Consider the following 22,264-nt stretch of genomic DNA (forward strand, 5'->3'; position numbering starts at 1 on the left):
TGTGGTTTTCGCATCATTGTCCTGCCCCGACTGTGTGTAACAATCCCTGGCCTGTCCGCGATCAGTACCAGAAGATTTGCCCTATCTATGCCCCACTGACAGATTCCAATATCAACGCCGGTTACATCGCTCGCTTGATCTCTGTGCACGTTAAGTCTGCATGTCTTATGGTCAATCCGATCAAACGTAGCTGATTCCGTTGAGTTGCGGAGACTGGTGTTAAAGCGAAAGGTTTGCATCGGTATCAGCAGTGAGCGTCTGCGGTCGTAGTCGTGAACAAGTAGCGTGTGATTTAATCGTTATACTGGGTAGAGGCTTCCGCTGAGCTTATTGTTATACCGGGCAGTACATCGAAGGCCGCATGTCTTTCGAAATGCTTGTTGGCATTGCCAAAGAAAATATTTGAAATAGGATATAAATGAAAAGTGTAGCTTGTTTGTGTACTGTAAACCAAGTGGTCTCTAAGGATGTTTAAGTGAAAAAATCACCACACATGACATATTAAGAGTTATGAAGCTGTGATTGGTTCATAATAAATATTTGAAATTAGGTAAATTCTCTCGCACCTAAGTGAGTGTTTAGGCCCCATTGCTGGCTATTAGATCAATGTTTTCAATAGTCCTACAGGAATTCCCGCGTTGTTACAACAGGTGATATTGTGTGAGCGAGGCATGGAGTGATTGGAGGTGTCGGACAAAATTTCGGAGAAAACCGTTCGTGTGTGACGTTACAAAGACAGGTAAGTCGTTTAATGTTCAATGTTCATTTTATTTCCAAACGTTTACAACTTATAGGTACAGGATATTAATACAATTCGAACATATACAATACATGCTTGCCAGGGCGGCAGTTTGCATGTGTAAACAATTTGGTGACATGTATTTTAAATGAATGATTTACTAGATATAAAATAAGTGACATGTATTTGAATGAATGTACATCATAAATGATATACTAGTTAAAGAAAAGTTAATAAAAAATAATGTATTGCAGGAGAACGCATTGTTGTTGGTTCATACATTTAAATTTGTTTTCAGATTCTCTCTCAACATAAATGCTTTCTGCAGAAACTTTCCTAATTTGCATAATTCAGATGTATTGCTAGAGTTCAAAAGACTGATGCATTTTAACACGCTAGGTTTTGACCAATAATATTTTTTCATGTGAGTATGTCTAAGTATCTGAAAAGAAGGATATTTAAGCACAAAGTGGTTGGTATTCGTCCTCAATATCTAAATTGCATAATTTACAGATTCTTAAACTCCTTGGTACATTTATATATCTACCTTGCTCAATTTCTAACTGATGACTGGACATTCTGAGTTTCGTAATAGCTTTTCTGTACTTGAATTGGAAAGGTTTTCTGAGATAAATTTTCATATCAAAACTTTGTGCACATATTAGGTGTCTATGCATACCTCATTTGGTCGATTCAGCTATATGACTCCTTATTTCTTGTACACAACAATCAAAAAGTCTTTGTTTAATAATATCCAAAGCATGTTTTACATTTATTGTCACCTGGGTGTCCCAGATATAACCCAGTTCCATAGTATACAGTTCATTTTTAATATCTCTCATCAACCAGTTATATTTATCACTAACATTCAACCTTTCCATAAGATCATTAGATATTTCAGTCATAATACAATTCTGACTATGTACTAATTTCAACCAAAATTTGAACACTCTCAACTTTCTTATTGTAATCAGTGGATATACTCCTAATTCCTTATAGATCATGTTATTAGCTGTACTTCGCTTCACCACTAACACTTGCTTTAAAAAATGCACTTGTACTTTTTCAATATCCTTGGCACAATAAAATCCCCAGAGCTCGCTTGCATAATTGAGAATTGGGCTTACATAAGTTCTGAATAATGATTACATAGTTTGTACATTAAAATAAAACGTCCGTGTCTTTGAGTTAAGTGCAAACATTGCTTTTCGACCTTGCCCAGACAGCTTATGCTGAGTCTTAGTAAATTTTCCGTTATAGTTGAATAATAATCCTATATAATTAAATTCTTCAACAACTTCTATATTTTCACCATCATATAACCAATGTTCATTATCTCGAGCCTAACCAGCCTATCGAAAAACAAAATTTTAGTTTTCTAAGTATTAACAGTTAGCTTCCATTCGATTCAGTTACTAGGTATTTTATCAATCCCAACTTAAACGTTAAATGATTGTCAAAGAGAATTTAAAAAAAACAGGAGAAAACACTTTGACAAAACAACATCTGATATTGTCTACGTTTGCTTTATCATAGTTTGTTCTTTTGGATCATCATAAGGAAACCTATCGACAGAATATCTAGTTTTGATGGTAAACCGCAGAATTGATCTAAGATTTACGGTATATTGGATTCTGATCATCACTTAAGGCATTATCCTATATTCGTCCAAGTAAATTATTCATCGCATAACTGATATTGGTCGTATATCAGACATGAACTAGTTAAGAGTATTGAATACACGTATCCGTCTCCAACAAATGATCAATTAAGACCAGTAATCACGGACTAATTGAAAGTGATGTTAATCTTATTTGCATTCAAGAATTTACAAAACTGTTAGGACACGAACATTAAAATGTACACAGATAAGGATTGAAAAATACTAATTTTCGGAATTTCAATGAATTAATCAACTTCACCGTCATTTATATGTGTTACGTTTATTATGCAAGGAAGAATCGTAGCAAATTTAAACAAATGTACCGCCCTATCATCTGGAATTGTTAGGATTGTCTGGAACAGAGCCCTGTACGTGATTTAATTAGGAATGATTAGGAGTCTGTAGATATACCCGTACGTTTGTAGTTTCCATACTAATGAGAACACTCCTAATCAATGTATTAGTGTGAATAGGTAGGTGCGTCCCCCTGTAACACAGACGGTGCTAATACACTAATTGGTCTGACAATAGGTAGGTGTGTCCCCCTGTAACACAGACGGTGCTAACACACTAATTGGTCTGACAAATAAACATACATCAGCATTTCAGAATGGCTTTCAATAAAATAATCCATATCGTTTTATGTCGGTGTTAATTTAAAAAAAACATGTTTAAAATTAGTTTTGTTTAAAGTAAGATAAAGGGTTGGTACATAAGTAAGATTTTATGACGATGTTATATTTACCTCTCTGCCGTCATGTGGTGTGTGGTCAATCTTATTATGAAGACTAGTAACAAACAAAAAGTCAATAGACGTGGTTATATTGTACACTGACGTTGCATGTTCGCTAATTGAACCAATCTTTAGTAACTTGAAGTTGCGTTCATAGCACTGTGAACTCAAATGGTGATGTAAAATCTATCTGTGATGGGTTAAAACACAATTTATATTCATATTTGACGCTTGTCAATGCGATATCATTTCAAATGCTTTAAGCAGCTTGTAATTGATATAACAGATAAATAAAGGATTCGTTTTTATCCTCTTTTGATTTTTAGGTTCTAAAACTAAGGTATTTCAGTGTTACATGTATACGATACATATCTAATCGTGAACAATAACGCGCAATCGATAAATAGATAATGATGATTAAAAACACTTTAAAACTAAATGACCGATAACATTGTTTTAAAATCTTCTTTGCCGTTCTTTAAATTTGTCCCAATACCAACTGAATCTACACCCTATGATATCGTCAAAAGCATGATTAGAAACCAAAATAAAGGAAAATTACATATTTGATATGTATAATTAATAATAGCTTGCTTGTTCCAGTCTATTTAGATATAAACGAGTACGTGGTTTGGCAGCGCTAGAATTGTAGAATGCTAGCTGTTAGCGCCGCAATGGCAGCTCCGGCTGTATGCTCCCCAGGGAGTTGAGACAGATATTGGCTGATTGCAAAGGCCCTATAATCCCGGTTAATAATTTGTGAACCGCTTTGAGACGACCTACGAACTAGGTTGTGATTATTATTTTATTATTATTGCGAGGCAAGCCGCCTTTGTTCATGTTATATACATATAGTTTTCAAATATCAAAAAATCTGAACCCTAGATACATCAGCGTTGTGTATTATTGTTACAACAGCATGTCATTGTCGGTATTAATACCGCAATTTTCAGAATTATGGATCGAGGATCAACATGTCACAAAATTGATTAAGAGGAAAAAGAAAAGCAGAAAAAAATTAATGTCTAATATCCATCAGAACATTTTAGTATAAACAACACCAATTTAAACATTCGGCACACGATTTTCAATAAATGTCACAATATTTATAATACAAAAATAATCAAATACAGATAACAAGATTATTGATATAAATCCCATATTTTACTACATGTATTTGTATTTGTATTTTAAACATAGGTTTAGATAATAAATCTCAAAATGTGTAATTAAAATATCTTACAGTTTCTTATCGGAAACGTCCATTGTTGAATATGCCTTGGTATTTTGTTTTGAGAACAAATAGGTAGGTTTATTAAAAGTCTGTACAAAAGACAGTAAATGATCAACATGAATGTTACTAAAGCGATTCACGTCTGCAGCAATGGCTAGCAATTCGCTGATATTAAGATTCGTGCTCAAAGCATTTCATGTTCCCAACTAGACTGCATTAGCGTACTCTCCAACTGTGACTGATGGTTGCTCTCAAAAGTGTGTCGAGTTGTTGAGTAGTAAATGAGGTTTTTATATAAACAAAAACATTTACCAAATTTAAGATCCTTAATGTTACTAGCATTGATAACGTATTCTACCAGTTTAAATGTACAAACGAACTGCAGACGTCATAACTGAAACGTAGACATTATATGTAAGTTGCATCGTTGGGATTGATTCATGATTAGATATCTACTTATAAAATATTAAAAGAAAATGACTTGAAATCATTTTAAAGGAACATTGATAACTCTAAAATGTACCTCGTTTCTGGAACTTTCCCAAACATTGCCTTCCTCGCGGTTTTAATTGGTCAGACGGGGGACTCCTGTCCCTAAGCTACGCAATGACTGCCGAACCACATGGGAACGTTATTGGATTGATAAAACGGTAGACTCTTCTTCCATCATTGCATCTGTATAAAATGTGGCATGAACCGTATTGTTACATGTACATTTGTATGTTACCCAACTGGTAATAGTTATTACATATGTTGATATTGATTGATCCTCTCTATTAACCGTGTAACTGATATACATTGTACTTTGAAAGCGTTCGTTTACTTTGGCTTTTTTATCAATAAAAATAAATTTCTTCTTTTCCCGTAAGTTTTATTCTCGGGCCTGAAAGCATATGACAGTGAGGTACTTAGATAAAATGTGTTGGTATGATGCGGGACCGTACACAAGATCTAAAGATGTATTGATCCAAATGGAAAAAAGTGTTTGTTTTACAAGGTCATTCAGGCAGATAATGCAAATAGCTTCCAGACTAAAAAATAGTGATTTTTACGATGACGTGCTGTTTTCCTCGGGAGTATTTTTATCTGAATTTCTACACGGGATTTGAGTTTAAAAATACAGGGACTAACAACTCCTACATTCCGTAAAAGCATAGCCAGTCTCAGTAAGTCAGTGTAAGTAGGTAAAACAAGACATTTATTTTTCTTCTCTCTGCTTTCTCAGCGATCGCCTTGACTTCTGGCTGTAGCCAGTAGCTACAAAATGACAACCACTTATAGTAACTACCCCTAATGTAGAAACTTAAGCTGACATCCTCTTCCATTTACCTGTGTAAATAAGCCGACCTATAGAGAATGTTGTGACGGGTTTTCCCAAGTTCTTCTATACAAATCCCTGCATAAACTTGTGTTCAGAGTGAGATAACATATATCTTAATTATAAAGTTGTTAAACACTCATTTAAATGCCAATATAAGGGACGTTTCACTTATCTAAGATAATAATACCCGTTAAGAGTTGTCAACGATTAGCAAGCTGTGAAGTCAAGCTCTCTAGATATTCTAAGTGCTACATTTGTTAATTTAAACAGTAAAGTATTTATGAAATTGTGTTAGGTAACCACGATTCGCCTTGAAACAATCACTCAATTTTGTATAAAATCTAACTCGAGAACAATGAAAGAAAATATAAAGTTAAATTTAATTCTTTATTTCTTTAACGAGACATACAGCTCGGAACCTTCTTAATGCTTTCCTCAACATATAACAAAACAATATAAAGTTTAAGGTTCAACAAGCCTCTTGAAAGAGAGGCTATAATCACCCTAAATTTCAATCCCCTGGTTTGTCATGCTTAAAGACCCTAACTAAAGACCGGAGCTCGTATATATAATTCGTATGTATATTGAATTTATACTTTAGCTATTTTAATTTTTCATGTCGAAGTTGACGTTGTCAATAATAAGCCACTAAGACTGATGTCTTCGTAATATAGATCATCAGATTTATAACATGTGTATGTCTTTAGTGACATAAATGAATGCTGTGAAATGTCTTATTATCTGAAGATCATTGATATATCTAGGTCATGCGGAGCTTCCTTTCTCTTTTTCTACATGTGGAGCTGTATTCGAGCCTTACGTCAAGATATTTGTTGCCATGGGAAACTACTAGAAATACTGTAAAACTATCTGGTCTCAAGGCCCTTGGTTTTAAATATATTTAAGGAATGACCAAGATTTTGTTTCGGTATATACAGTATATACCAAAACAAAATCTTGGGCATTCTTTATAACTTATTTTAAAAAAAGTAGACAGACAAACACGTTGTAAATGCACAGTTAAAGATTTATTTTATTTTTACGTAAACTAAACAACTGCGCAAAAAAAAAAAGCTGCGTTGTAATTTTGCATTCTGAATTGTAAACAGTAGTTCCGTCATCAGTTGTTTTTCTTTTAAGGTATATACGATACATACCAAAAAAATATATTGGGGAAATTATATATATATATACTTGTAAAATACGTAATTCGGGCACTTATTTTTTTTTTGTGCATTCACACGTCCACAATCATGTTTTTTTAATGTTCGTATGCCTCTCCACAGCTAGTAAAAGCCAAAAAAATAAGCTCTCGTTCTCCACATCTAGTAAACGAACAATTAAGCTCTGTTTCTCCACAGCTAGTAAACGAACAATTAAGCTCTGTTTCTCTACAGCTAGTAAACGAACAATTAAGCTCTGTTTCTCTACAGCTAGTAAACGAACAATTAAGCTCTGTTTCTCTAAAGCTAGTAAAAGCTTGATTAAGCTCCGTCTCTCCACAGCTAGTAAACGAACAATTAAGCTCTGTCTCTCCACAGCTAGTAAACGAACAATTAAGCTCTGTTTCTCCACAGCTAATAAAAGAATGACTAAGCTCTGTTTCTCAACAGCTAATAAAAGAATGATTAAGCTCCGCCTCTCCATAGCTATTAAAGAAAAACTAACCTCCGCCTCTATATAGCTAGTTAAAGTGTAATTAAGCTCCGTTTCTCTACAGCTAGTAAAAGATTGATTAAGCTCCGCCTCTCCACAGCTAGTTAAAGAGTAATTAAGCTCCGCCTCTCCACAGCTACTTAAAGAGTAACTAAGCTCATCCTCTGCATAGCTAGTTAAATATTAATTTTGCTCAACCTCTAGATAGCCAGTTAAAGAGTAATTTAGCTCAGCCTGATCTACGTATGTAAATGATCTTCAGATTCCATTCCAAAAGAGATTGACATGTTATAAGTCCGGTGAACTATTTTCATTAAAACATAATTATTATTGACAACGTTAACCTCGCTATGGAAAATTCTTATAATTAATGTAAAAATTCCATACATGGGTTACCAGGGGATCAAAATTTGAAAATAGCCTCTTTCAGGGGGCTTGTTGGCCCTTAAGAATATTTGAGTCAAGAACATATTTAGAGTTCAGAGGTTCATATGTGATTACGAGCCGCGGAGGGTGAATACATTGAGTGTGCTTGTACAAAATTTTAAACAAAATAAAACATTATTAACGCAATTTACGGAAGGAACTTAAACAAAAACATGGAGATAGTGACGTCAGTAGACGCTATATTTTGCAATACAGTTTTCACATTATTCATTATTTGGACGCATTCATGTAGTAGCTCAAACATTTATATAATTTTATACAGAAATATTGTAATAAGAAGATATTAAATATACATGTAGTATAAGTAGTCTCGTTAAAATTCCACAATATTCGTTATTTGGACGTATATTAACTCAAACATTTACATAATTCTATACTGAAATATTGTAATAAGACGATATTAAATATGCTATAAAGTTTTCGACTCACATACAGAATATCGATATTTTTCGCAATTCAAGGGGGAAAACATTTGTATTGAACAGGATATCGGATGAGATTCTGTTGTGTTCTGCTATTCACCAGGCCCGATTTGATTACTAGAATGTTATCAAATGAGAAATGAAAACACTACCATTGTGAATGTGGTAATGAGGTACAAAGTCGATTACTTATTCTACCATCGCTTCATCGCACCTGAAAATGAAAAAATGAGTTTTTCAATTCTCTGAATGACAGTAATTATTCTGAACGGTCGATACATGTACGTATTTACTAAGAATGTAATAAGAAATATTTCTGTATAATAGGAAGTTATTTTGGATCTTCTTCAATTTGTGATTACTACCGGTACATCAGGAACAGTTTTCATTGTAGGAATGTCAAGGGTGTTTTACTTATCAAAAGATGCCGATGAGGCCAAATAGTCTGTTTTGTGTCAGTTTCAATCTTTGTTTGAGACAAAGTAAATTGACTTACTGCTTCCAATAGCCTTCAACAAAACTGTTAGGTGATTATTTTATCGGAGGAGCTCGGGGCTGACGTATCAGTTTCTGGTCTCCGAACGTCTCGTGGCCATACCTTAATTATGTCCGTGGCAAAACACGCCAATTGTGACCAGGGCCAAACCAATTATCAATGATAATTAACAAAATGGTTAAAGTAATGTCTCTACTACAGTAATTTTTTGTCATTTTTATTATATATAAATAACAATGGAGGTAAATGCATTTAATTAATACATATTTCAATTTAGTACATGGCTAAATAGAGTTATATACACTTCTAATAGGACTTGCATTTGACAATGAAACATAAGTGTATCAACGGTAGTGATTTAAGTTAACACGCATAGGAAATTGGGGAAAAAGTACACGAGAAACGCATAGTCTAAATCAAGAACATACTTCGTATAAGGTAACGAAGGTATTCATAAAGTGTTTTTTTCTAAACATAATTTGCCGGACAGGGATGAAATCATTTTTGCACATGTTGTAAAAGCATTAACAACGAGTTGTACAATTTCATGTCATTTTATTACAAATATTATATCTCATACATCACGGACAATATCGGCTGCCATGCTATGTATGAAATTCTTAAGAACGTATTTTACAACGCTGCAGTATTTAAAAACAAGTATAAGAAGATACTGTAATCTTACTTGGTTATCAATTCGGAGATACCTAGTTACATATAGCGCTAAAACACATTACGCATAGATGCATCTATGAAAAGCAATTTTAAGATTCGTTATCAGATACTTGAGCCTAGATTAAAATTGCGTATCCCCTACTAGACTGGCCCACGTCTTCTGAATTTTGTTTTATTCAGTAAACAAATTGAGATTTCCTTTATTTTGATACCATTGATGTGTGCTAGAGGAGATAAACTCCGTACTTTCCGCTCGTTATATCAGGCTATAAATTGTGAAATCAGACAACAATTATATACAACAAACAAACAAACAATATTCCCACCGCTTTTAAAGAGCTGACAGTGCCATGAATACTATAACTTTAAAAACATTTAGTAAGCTGCTTGCACAGTTTGGTGGTGAAGACGTACTTTACCATTAGAGTACTAGCGCCTGGAAAGCCTGTACAAGTTGTCCCCTGTATCCCCTATCATGCCCTTTTGTAGCTGTGTCCCTAACATAACGTGCCCGACGACATACGCGTAGCATTAATACCCATAACATATTTGCCACCAAAACCAACCCTGTGTGGCCAGGTCCTCTAGCAGTTAATTCCAGACAGTAGTAGTTTAAGGTGATTATCTGTTTTTGCTAATTCAGCGGTCGTGATATGCAATGTCTTTGACATGTTAATGCATATTTGTTATAACGAAAAGGTAATGTATACGGTAAACAATCTTTCACCCAGTGATGTATTAACTATACCGGTAAAATCAATATTCAGCAAGTGTTAATGACGTCCCATATACATAATTCCTATAAATGGTTTGTTGATATTCTGATATTTGCTGCCATGATAAAATTCCTCCTCATCAGGAAGGGCACAAAAGGCAAAGCAAAACTGCGGCGAAGATTTCCCGAGGTACATTGTGTAATCTTCTCTATGTGAAACATCATTTATCTCAGTAGTGTTTCGTGTATCTAAGGACGGAATTGGATGGAAGGTAAAGTATATGCTTCGACATTTTAAGTACTTTTTCATAAGAAGAATTACACTTTTTCTTCTAAAAAAACGTCATATAAATTGACAAAGATGGAATTTGGTTAAGAGCGACACATAGAATGTGTCCAGACAATTTGTATTTCTGCCTGCCAACGTTAGTTGATTTTGATGTGCGTTTCAGAACATTGGTCTATTTTGTGACCTTAGCACACATAAAAGTGCAATAGTATAACAGTCGATGGGTTAATAAATTGAAATTGTCTCTCTGCAGTATATACAAAATGTAGTTGGTACGCATATTTAAATTGTTTCTTTTCAAACTGTCACTGACTGGATTAGCAAGGGACAGTGAGTTGTTCTCTGCCAAATAAAAGAGTGTCGGGAGTTTTGGTAAGATGAGGTGAATCATTTATCAGGGACTTTAGAATGAGAGGACCGAGATGGGGTCTAAGTGGACAGGCGTACTTGTATCTAAGTAAATTACGCAAATACATTGAATAGCATATAGGTATAGGCAGTTCCTTATTAGCCCAACATCATTATTTTTCATCACATACGATATCAATTACGGCTGTTTAAGTCCGGTTTTGACACCGTCGAATGTAATGATAAGTGCATCAACATGGACAAAACATATTTGTTTTCATCCAAATCAATATTCCGATATGTCACAATGTCAGTGATCCGCTGTTCATAGGACAACATGTAAAGATTGAAAGAAGGAGATCAAAGATGACACTGAATACATTACAAAACTGTCCAGTTTTCGCTGTCCCAGAGGGATTTCCACCGTAGGAGGGATGCATGTAATTACCTATAAGTAATTATTCTTACTCAGCAGGTCCTCGTTGTTTTAAATGGGGTTATTCAAGCAATCCTCAGTTGTTCTGAAAAGGATATTTCAGTTATGTCCCAGTCTGTTATAGTACAGATATTGCCATCACTAAAGTGAAGTGGACTTACCTAGATATTACCAGGGCCTAGAGATTCTTTTATTCCGATGTTTGGAAGAGAAGTCGCAATATTATTATTTATTACATTATTGCCAGTGAAATATTTGATTCTATCAACTTGATAAAGCTGATATCTTTCACACTGTGACAAATATCAAAAGTGATATTTTCACAGTGTGAAAATATAACTTTTTAGTATTGACCAATCATAACGGAATTCTCTATTCGCTGCATTCAAAGGCAAAGCTTTTTTGTTCAGATTCAAATGAAGCGACGGTAGAATAAGTGGTTGCTATGGTAAATGTGTGATACACACACTTAAGTATTTACATAAATATACAATTAAAAATCTTTTTAAAAGCAATAATACCAATGGTGTTTTCCGCAATAACAAATATATTTCACTCGTGCTGTGCACTCGTGAAATATATCAACATATTAGCCACACTCGTGAAATATATTTGTTATTACGGAAGACACCATTAAATATCCTCTATTTATTCTTTATGGAAAATAATATTTGAATTTGTAGTCCTATTTTTATTCCCTTAAGCCATGTGTGCACTTGCCAGTTTGATAGGTTACTTTAGCACCGATGTTAGCAACGAATATAAAACAAACTATACTTGTTCAACATCTCGCGAACCTCTGTTTCTTCAGAGACAATGCTTCCTTTCTTCTGTAATTGGATTATATCGCATGTTTCCTCCCTTGCGGTTAAGAAAAGGGCGCATAGCTGGGCAGCAGTCACGTGACATAGATCCACCATCACATCTCAGCAATAATTACCTGTACATTTACAAAACATGCTATTGTTGTGGTTAATTGCTTTCTTGAGTTTGTTGTTCAGAAATAACCATTCCTGTTTTTAACAGTTTCGTGTAATTGGGCCATTTTCATCACGGGCATCATAGAAAGCTACTTCCTTTTGTTATGTGTAAAATCTTGATTCAAATTCGGTAAGTTTGGATTAAAACACAATATCATAAAAACAAATCAAAACCAGTTAAAATAATAACTCTGACAAGTAAATATAACAATAATATATTACAATCAACGAGTTGTGTTGATTCAAATGCCATCACCTATGTACTACGAGGGTTTACCATCCAACATAGAACATGCATGGCAATTTATTAGATAGTTCGTGTAAATGGATTACAAATATCATGACAAACCTGTTGGTATTTATATAAAGAATTTAGATTTTTAATGTCAACAACATTTCAGGAAGTATGACTGCATTGTCCACTTAAGAATACATCGTTCGGGTTAAGTGTTCTGTAGGTTGCTTTGAGAACTAAATTTGATTTAATTAATGTAAGTTAATGTTGTATCTTTGGTGGAATATACAAACATGTAGTAACGTCTCATCGGGGGGATGTTACCACGAACGCATATAATAACCATACAATTAAAACCTCGGTACAATAGGCCCCCCCCCCCCCCCCTAATACCGCCACCTTTTGTCCAGTGCCGATTTTGGTGGTATACCGAGTGTGGCGATACAACGGGATTTCAGTAGAACTCCCATATGTACAACATATAGGGTTCTACATGTAGTAGGGAAGACGTTTTAACAAAAACGCGGCAGTATATGGGGTTGGAAATGGAATCGGGGGCGGTATATAGAGGGACTACTGTATACTGTAGTCTAGTGGTAGGACGCCGAACTCGTGACCGAAGGGTTGTGGGTTCGAGTCGCGTCACGGCACTGTGTTGTTTATTTTACCAATATACTTTACTTCGCTTGAGTACATGGTGGAGAAGTGTTGGAATTATTGTTGAATGCTAACTGTGAGCGCCGAAATGACAGCACCCGCTGTATGCTCCCCCATATTGGCTGGTTAAAAAGGTCCTATAACCATGGATAATAATTTGTGAACCGCTTTGAGACGATCTTCGAACTAGGTTATGATAAAGTCATATATAAAAACGTTTTTATTATTATCATTATTTTCCCCCGAAGCGTCTGTTAAATTACTGTGTGGTAGATCCAACAACAATATGTATTAATAACAAATGCTTTTTGAACTGGTTTATAATAGAAATATGGTAATTCAGTTCTTAGCATTTATTGATATGGATACGGAGTTGACTCGTGTATATGGATTCTAAAACTTCACAGGGGTCCTAATAAACAATGCTTCATCGCTTTCCCTGCTAGTTACTCAACCAAGTCAATATCCAAACTTCTGTTTACCATTCTCCAGGAGTAGCATAAAAAAGATGTCGAATTTAATCATCACAAAAGATCATTTTACCAGTCTTGAACCTCCTCCACTTCAAAGATGTTTCTTGGAAAGCAAAAGGCAATAAAAATAAATATTGTGCTGTTATGCTGAGTTTGTTTAATGTCCTATTAACAACTAAGGTCATTTAAGGACGTACCTCAATATGTGTAGTGTATGCGTGCTTGTGCTTGCGTGTGTGTATGCAGGGGACATGGTATGTTATTATGCTGGAGAATATTTAGTGAAAACACACAAAAAAACAAAGAGACTTGATTGAGTTTCTGATTGAAAATATGACTTCGGTCGGAAGATTGCCCAGCAGACTGCAAGCATTCCAATTGTTACTTTCTTTATCCTCTTCTTGCCAATTTGTTTTTATTTGAAACTGAAATTCCATCAAATGAACTTCTTTAAGAAAACAAAGTGTGTTAAATGGGTTAAATTAGTGCTCGCATTATGTTGAATTGTGTTTAAGAAAAACCTTAACATTTACAAGATTGTAGCTTAACTGTTGCTTTATGGTGTCATGTGTATATTAGATGATATATTTGCATGCATTTACATTGATTGTGTTTTTAATAACTAACAAAGAAATTATCACGGGGTGAGATATTTTAATATGATACAAATGATTACCATAGGAGACGGCGTTTTGCATGTGCCCTGGTTTAATGAACGAACCTGATTCAGTTAATCAAGCGATGTGATTTAAATATCTAGTCAATTAGGGGGGAAATACTCTTCTTTTTCAAAATAATAAGATGACAAAAAGTTTGTATCTCATTGGCAGGGAATTTCAATAATCTATGAAACGTCAAACTGGCTAACAATAAACAAACTCTAGACATCTAGACGAACGTAGAATATTTCATTTATCTGTATTTCGAATTATTGGTTACGGTGTTAATACTTTAACAGATTCGTCACGAAAACAAAATATTACAAAATGTTCAGTTAAGAAGATAACGGTTCTGTAAACCAAGGATTGGTCGTTTTACAATTGATCGTCAACCAGATGTTCTCGAGTTCTAAATCTGTCACCTGTTTTACAAAATAATGAATTGCGATGTGGTGCTTGAAACCTTCCACGAAAGGATTTGATGAGTTCCATTATAACTGTTTTCAAATTGATCCCAAGGCGAACGTTGTGTTCCAACCAAATCGGTTGTTTTCCAGTCTGTTACGTAAACCCTTCAAATCCTTATGCCATTATAAAACATCATGTATGACATCCATCGCATAAGCTGTCGACAGGTTCATTGTTATTGCATAAAGGCTCTGCCTGCACATAATCGCATTGCTTCAAATCCATTGGGCGCGTAGTTGCGGTAGAACGCTTAGACAAGAGTCCCGGGTAAGAATTCCATCCTGGTCTATCTGAACACCCGTACATCTCGTGTTGTCACATGTGGTGTCATTCATGATGTCACAATTGCAAATATGCGTCATTGAAAACTAGATGATGGCAATACTCAATTAAGAGAAAAACGTGGTTCATTTTCTGAAAGTTCGTAAAATTCTTGGTAATGTGATAAAAGAGATCTTGAAAGAAGACTATAGGCTTGATTTCATAAATTTGGTATGAAATTAAAACTGAATTAGAATTTTATATATATCAAATACAACGTTTCCAAGATATATTTTTTTTCTATTCAATTCGACCGGGTTTTTATTATACATGTCTTGCCATAAGTGCATTTGTACTTCCGGTAAAAACCGATAATCTGACAACTGTCAGTTCTCGGTTGTTTGTTGATAAGACGAAACATGTCCGTCGATTTCTCTTTCAGAAATGATAAGAATTATTATTTATTCAACTAAAACCTTTCTGCCACTTCTACGAAGGTAGTAAGCTACTATCCTCATCCAAATATATTTTGCGACCGCCGAATCACGTGACGTGTTCCTGAAATTGCTATCTCCGAAAAGATCTATTGGGAACTATTGCCAAAAGTCTATGGGAATCTATCAATCAATGAATCAATCAGTACACATAACAAGCTCTCCAGTGACAGTCTACTGGCTTTATTGAATTGGTCACTGGTGACCAGCAACTATCACAAATAGGTGAGGACACCATCACACATTGCAAACCATGTTTGCTACTTGTCGAGGGAGCTTTAGAAAATGGCCTGTGAATAATGGGTTTGTGTCTTCAGCGTTAATCACTAAAAAGGAACCAGACTGCGGCGATCCCTGGTGACACGTCAGATTGAGTGAGATCCTGATCACAATCTGACACCGTATCTCTCTACTGTATTATGTCTAACGTTACTCCAGTGAGGAATACATAACATTACACCGTCGTTCATTTCATGTGGGTCGGTGTTGATAGAAAGTTAGTTTTGGTATTACGCGTTATTAGAATTATAGCGTATCCAACTTATTGGCGGTTTGATACTTCCTCCCTGAGTGTAACACTAACAAGCAATTAATACGATTCGTTCTCAATTCGTGATTTGTGTAGGCTTGCCATTCCCCTCGTTACATAAACTTGCATACATAGGTTTAAAAGCCAAACGGGAATCCGTTTAAAAAATCCTGATATTCAATTTCTAAACCTGTTTACTGTGAATAACTCAGTTGTATGGTTTTATATTTAAGTGTCGTTACCGGCTTTGTGTTGGCCTTGTGTAGGGCTAAATCTGGCTGACACGACTTTCCTTGGTGCAGGCGTCTGACTAAGGGCAATTGAATCATACGTTAAATCCGCCTCTGTCTCAGAACACCAAGGCATATATCCATATTTGTCTGTAAGCGTCTTCAGAGTTTTAAAGTCGCATGTCCAATTAGTACGTATCTGTCCCAGAGGATAGTTGTACACTTACGACATTTGCAGTACATTTAATTCTACATGTCTTGAGAGGAGTCTAATTAAAGAGACATACGGATTATGAATTTTGTGTAAATCATTTTCCTGACATGTGAAACTCGTGTTTGTCTGATAGGGCTAGAGTTTATCAAAAAAAGGTCGTGATTTTCTATGAATAAAGCTCATGTTTTGCGTGGACAGCCTTCTTGGCGTGCGATCCGGATTGTGTGGGTTGACTGTAGACACTGTCTCCTTTGATGTGACTCCCCGGGCTGGCAATACCAGCGGCAACAAATGTGATCATTGCATCTTTATATTGAAGGTGAAATATTGATTTAGTCTCAGGTTTCTGACAGTATTATGGTCATATCTTCGTAAATATCTGTAATGTCATGGGGGTTTTGTAATACGGGTAGATAGCATGAGAATACACGTATGTCTGTATGAGAAACGTACACACGTGAAAAATACCCATAAAATATTTGGATAAAAAAGGGCCATAAACAGCGGTTGTCGATGCTGTTAAACTGATATTATGGTTAAGATTTATACTCGGGGCCTGAAATACAAGTCAATTATATACACAAGAAAACATTCGAACACTTCTTGTTGAACGTCACTACTGGTAAATAGAAGGTATGTAACGAAATACTAGAGGCGCATTGGAATCTCTGTAATACACTCAACCAGCTCCAAGAAAACAGATTGAATACTGATATATTATATATACAATGTTAATCTCAATGTAGTATTGGTGAAATGGTTTAACTATGAATGTCTATATTACGTACATATTTGCCCCATATAGATATGACATTGGTCAGCCATTTTTTGCCTCGGACCAGATCGTTATGGTACGGTCATAAATGTTCCTTTAATTTAAACGTATCCGGTCCGTATGAATTCATTCGTTAATGTACTGTAACCTAGACGGACGTTGTCCGTCATGGTGCAATCATGGTACATTGGCCACTGCCATGGCACAGTGACCACTGTCATGGTACAGTGACCACTGGCATGGTACAGTGACCACTGTCATGGCACATCGACCAATGTCATGATACAGTGACTACTCTCATGGTATAGTGACCACTGTCATGGTATAGTGGCCACTGTCACGGCATATTGACCACTGTCATGGTATATTGACCACTGTCATGGTATAGTGACCACTGTCATGGTATAGTGACCACTGTCATTGTACAGTGACCACTGTCATGGTATATTGACCACTGTCATGGTATATTGACCACTGTCATGGTACAGTGACCACTGTCATGGTACAGTGATCACTGTCATGGTACATTGACCACTGTCATGGTATAGTGACCACTGTCATGGTACAGCGACCACTGTCATGGTTAGGGAAGGACACTTTTCTAAGTTGTTCCATACTACAATAATTCTAAAGATGAACGATTTTTTTCGCGTGGATAAATTGTCTGTCACCTTAAGGAATCGTCTTCAGACAGACACGCGCGATCGCGATAACAGTTTGCCTTAAGTGCTGTAGATGCATGGAGTAAATTGACAGGCGGCTGACGGAAATCGTCCGGCTTGTTTTACAACCATATATGCGAGGCGCACCGGGCGTTTTAGTAAAAAAAAGGCATGTCACTCCAAAATACTCTTCCTATCCCTTTAGCAGAGTAACATATACCGACGGTGCTTCCGAGGAGTACTAGCGTTACAGGAAGTGGCCGCTAGTCTCCACGTGGATTGACGGTTAATAGCTCCCCATTGAACGATAAATATGTACATCGTCACCTACATTCAAAGAGGAAGTGAGTGATCAAATTTCTCGACAAAGCAAACCAAGCGACATTACTTGTTCGTGATTTTCCTCCGCGGTTACCTATTAAGACCTATTTATCAGCTTTCTGATTCAGGGTTTCTTGTTGTCTTCTTTCACAATGTCGTGTCTGAAACAAAAGCTGAATAAGGGAAGAGACAATTAAATGGACTGCCATTATGACAGATCACTAAAGTCCAGGCCAATGCCTGCTATTGGATAGTCATTATCCGTATGAATCAAATTTAGAGCAATTCAAGGGTTATAAGTCTCTAGGTAATTTAAAGTAAAAACTACTGATGGAGATTTTCAATCTCAAAATATCTTACCGAAGGTCTATTCAGATAATTATTCAAAAGCCTGCTACGAACACATGTTTTGTATGGTCCCGAATGTCACAGAACATCTAGCACAAATAAAAAGTGAGGAAGTCACGTGATTTTAGAGTAACTTCCATAAGATTAAGAACCATATTTTTCAATAAAATATGTTGTAATGAAATGAACAGTGTAAATAGTGAATGCACGTCATTTCAGATACACTGCTATGCTTGCATAGGTATAGGTATCTAAAGTGCTTATAGGGGATCATTATATAAAATATACTGCATATTTCGTGTACGTTGTACACGTAGGGCCTGCCCAATTACAGTAACACATTAATGTAGGTAAACATGTAGAAATAAAATGCACAGCTCCCATGCTGGAACCTGGGAAATATTTTGCATTCCTGAACCTGCGGCGTCACATCTAGCGCTTTGCATTGCGTAGATGATGAGAATATCGTGCATTCTGCTGGGAAAAGCACATTCATTACGCCAGATGGTGTTATTAGCAGGGAACTGGGACATTGCAGCGTACATATAGGTTAACCGAGTACCATCAACTAATAGTGTTTTCTTAAACTTGTCAAAGCGAAAGCAATGGTGTTATGAACACAAAGCGTATGTTTTATGGTCATCGACATACCTGGGGAATATTCTATTTCCTTGTACATCATGCCGTATCAATTATATTTGTTATGCTTATAAACGTACTCTGGGTTTTGTTGATACTAACCCGGACCGTGCGTTGAGAATTAAACTTACATAACTTAAATATGATATGAAGTGTTCAAATATTTCTTTTCAAGATAAGCAAGGTCCACATTTAGCAAATCTGGAACACGGACCTGATTTATTCAAGTAGTGACCCGTCTTTAGGAGACGTTGCCGGTAACCAAATTATTAAAGGGCGAAGCGTAGCCAAGACAGAAATTATTGAGAGGCAGGTTATTCAGTCTCGCTGACGACATTGTAAGTTTTCGTACGTTGCTGTTGGCCTTTGAGAGAATTATAACAAATTGAGAAAAACAGACGGCAGGGGAGCAGTCTTTAATTCCGAATCAAGTCGTTAAATAGCACGATTTGGTCAGGGTCACAGTATACCGTTTGAACTATGCTCTTATTCCGTTTGAAACCTGAAAATTATTCGAGAAGTGTTTTATTGTTTCCATCCTTCAACAGACAAACGCTCCTTTACAGAAGAGAATGTACCGTAATCATTGCACGCCATATTGGTCTCGACTCTTAACTCCCCTGCTAACACACATTTTATCATTGTTTGTTCCCAAATGCTTCACACCAAATGGAGATGTACAATATTTGAAGTCATACAAGAATTGACGTGTAGCTTTCGTATTGGTTCCTTCGCCTTCGCCCATAGTCAGGAGAAAAAGTCATTGTCACACGTCGCCCCCTTTGTCCAGTGACGATTCAGATTTGGTCATTGTTTGGGTATTTGTGTGCACAGTAGTTAATCAGAGGCTAGTGCATCATTACATAGCCCGCATGTACAATGTATTCGATAAAGAAGCGATGTTCCATCTAGTTTAGCCATAAAATTAACAGTTTCTTTGGAATTTAAGAAATTAACTACATTTCCAAAACAGCATCATCAGAAAATGTAGGTTAATGTTTCTATAACAGATTATTGTTTTTAATAAATACGTCTTTCAAATTAAGCAAAGCGTCCATGTAATCGATTTTCGGGTATAGCGCCCTCATGAGATAAATGTTGGTGTTATTGTTCACTCCTTCAACAATACTAATAGTTCATTACAAAGGGAGGATATTGACGATTCGGTATCATAAAGAAAATAATCTCATATACAAACTGAAATTATTAATCGTTCTCGGGAGAAATGAAACAGTAACGAAACGAACGTAAATATATAAGCATGCAAATGTTTATCAAGCTACAAACTCGGTACACATATCGACCGGAACAATATCACTATACGTATATCTACAGTTAAATACAGTTTAAGAAACATGTTGACGAAAGAGTATTTGTGATTCCATCTGTCTACCTCTGGGTTGTATCTGGTAACAAGTCCGGTTTACATATTAAGGTCGATGTAAGTTCCAGACACGTGCGGTTTTCAGTTTCACGGCCGATGGTATCTTCTGATGTTGACACGGTCGTTCTCCCATAGTTTCACGGCCGGTGGGATCTTCTGATGATGACACGGCCGTTCTACCATAGTTGCGCGGCCGATGGTATCTGCAGGTGTTGACACGGTCGTTCTCCCACAGTTTCAGGGCGATGGTATCTTCTGGTGATGACACGGTCGTTCTACCAGAGTTTCACGGCCGATGGTATCGTCTGATGTTGACACGGCCGTTCTACCACAGTTTCCCGGCCGATGGTATCTTCTGGTGATGACACGGTCGTTCTACCATAGTTTCACGGTCGATGGTTATGGTAGATCATGACACGGCCAATTTAGTTTTGTTTCATAGTCAAAGCAATGGTATAGTATACGGTAGCTTCAGACACGGCCTAGATATGTCTGCAGTCTACAGCTTTTCTGTGTTATCCTGGAAAAACATATATTGTACTGTTAATGTACCGGACTTTTATGTTCTGATGCAATGTTTTACCAAATAAAGCTATTTATGCCTACTCCACATAAAACTCAACACATGTATAGAATTGAATAAGGCCATCATAAGATGACAATTTATTATAATGACATCATGACACAAACTATGAAAATGATGCTTACTGTCAATTTACATCCTTAGGTGGGGATTCGACAGAATTACGCCACACCAACACACATATATATAAAACACAAACAAACAATATTAAAAAGGGTACAATATTAAAAAGGGTGGCATTTAAGGGTGGGTTTTTCAATAAGGCAAATTTGGTATAAATTTCTAAAAAGATGCTGCCACAAAATGGCGCCGTTGAAAATTTTCTTAAATATGAAGAAAGAGGCCTACAGCCAATCAGATTGTAGCGTGGGATGTCAGCCAATCAGAAACCTCAAAACAATGGAGGCACCAAGAAGGGGGGGAGCGGCACCCTAAGGGGGCTATGTTTGTAGCAACCTTTTAACAATACTTGTCAAACAGTCTAATGCAGGGTTTATGTGTCGCGACATAAAATCAGCTATGTATATAACTTGCATCTACTCGTCGTTTTCGGACAACGGTCGCGTCTTACACACCAGATTAACTGCTGGTTTGGTGCGACGATAGAATGTAGCTGCTGCTACTACAACATACAGCCGGTCCATGGCTATACTACTGGTGTAAAGAGGTACCAAATGGAAAAGTCTTTGCTAGTCGTATAGTGTCATAGTTTGTATTGCCCGCTAAATAAAGCTTTACTACCTTTAACTAGTGCAGGCCGCAACAGTATTGTTAAGTGTGTAGTTTCTTAGGTGAAGTGCTCCTTAACAACACATCGTTAGTTGTGTATTATTGTAGGTTCAACTATAATCGTAGATTCAATATAAGTAGTAGCATTGCAGGTTCTACTGCCCACTCATCAACTCATTTGTACTGTGTAATTTCGTTGGTTCTAGTGTTTGCTAGGCAACGCTTTGCTTGTGTTTGAAGATCTAGTTTGATTTAAACATATTTTATTTGCATCAAAATTACATTGGGATTGGGAACACGTAATCTAACTTATATAAAGCCCTTTCCCAATAGAATTTAACAATAAGAGGTTACAAGATGACATATATATACATCATATTTAAAAAATAAACGAGAGAGAGAGAGAGAGAGAGAGAGAGAGAGAGAGAGAGAGAGAGAGAGAGAGAGAG

General features: G+C 36.1%; 1 protein-coding gene across 1 annotated transcript in view; it reads left to right on the top strand.

The window, feature by feature from the left end:
• The first annotated feature begins 265 nt into the window (after nt 1-265).
• The window catches only part of LOC110459794 (orexin receptor type 2-like), a 171,634-nt gene continuing 149,635 nt past the window's right edge, over nt 266-22,264 (top strand). The window contains exon 1 of the mRNA XM_021512242.1: nt 266-739. The gene's annotated coding sequence lies outside the window, so the exon portion shown is untranslated. The remainder of the gene's footprint in view (nt 740-22,264) is intronic.

Source organism: Mizuhopecten yessoensis, unplaced genomic scaffold (genome assembly GCF_002113885.1).
Source record: "Mizuhopecten yessoensis strain PY_sf001 unplaced genomic scaffold, ASM211388v2 scaffold10225, whole genome shotgun sequence".
Classification (NCBI taxonomy): Eukaryota; Metazoa; Mollusca; class Bivalvia; order Pectinida; family Pectinidae; genus Mizuhopecten; species Mizuhopecten yessoensis.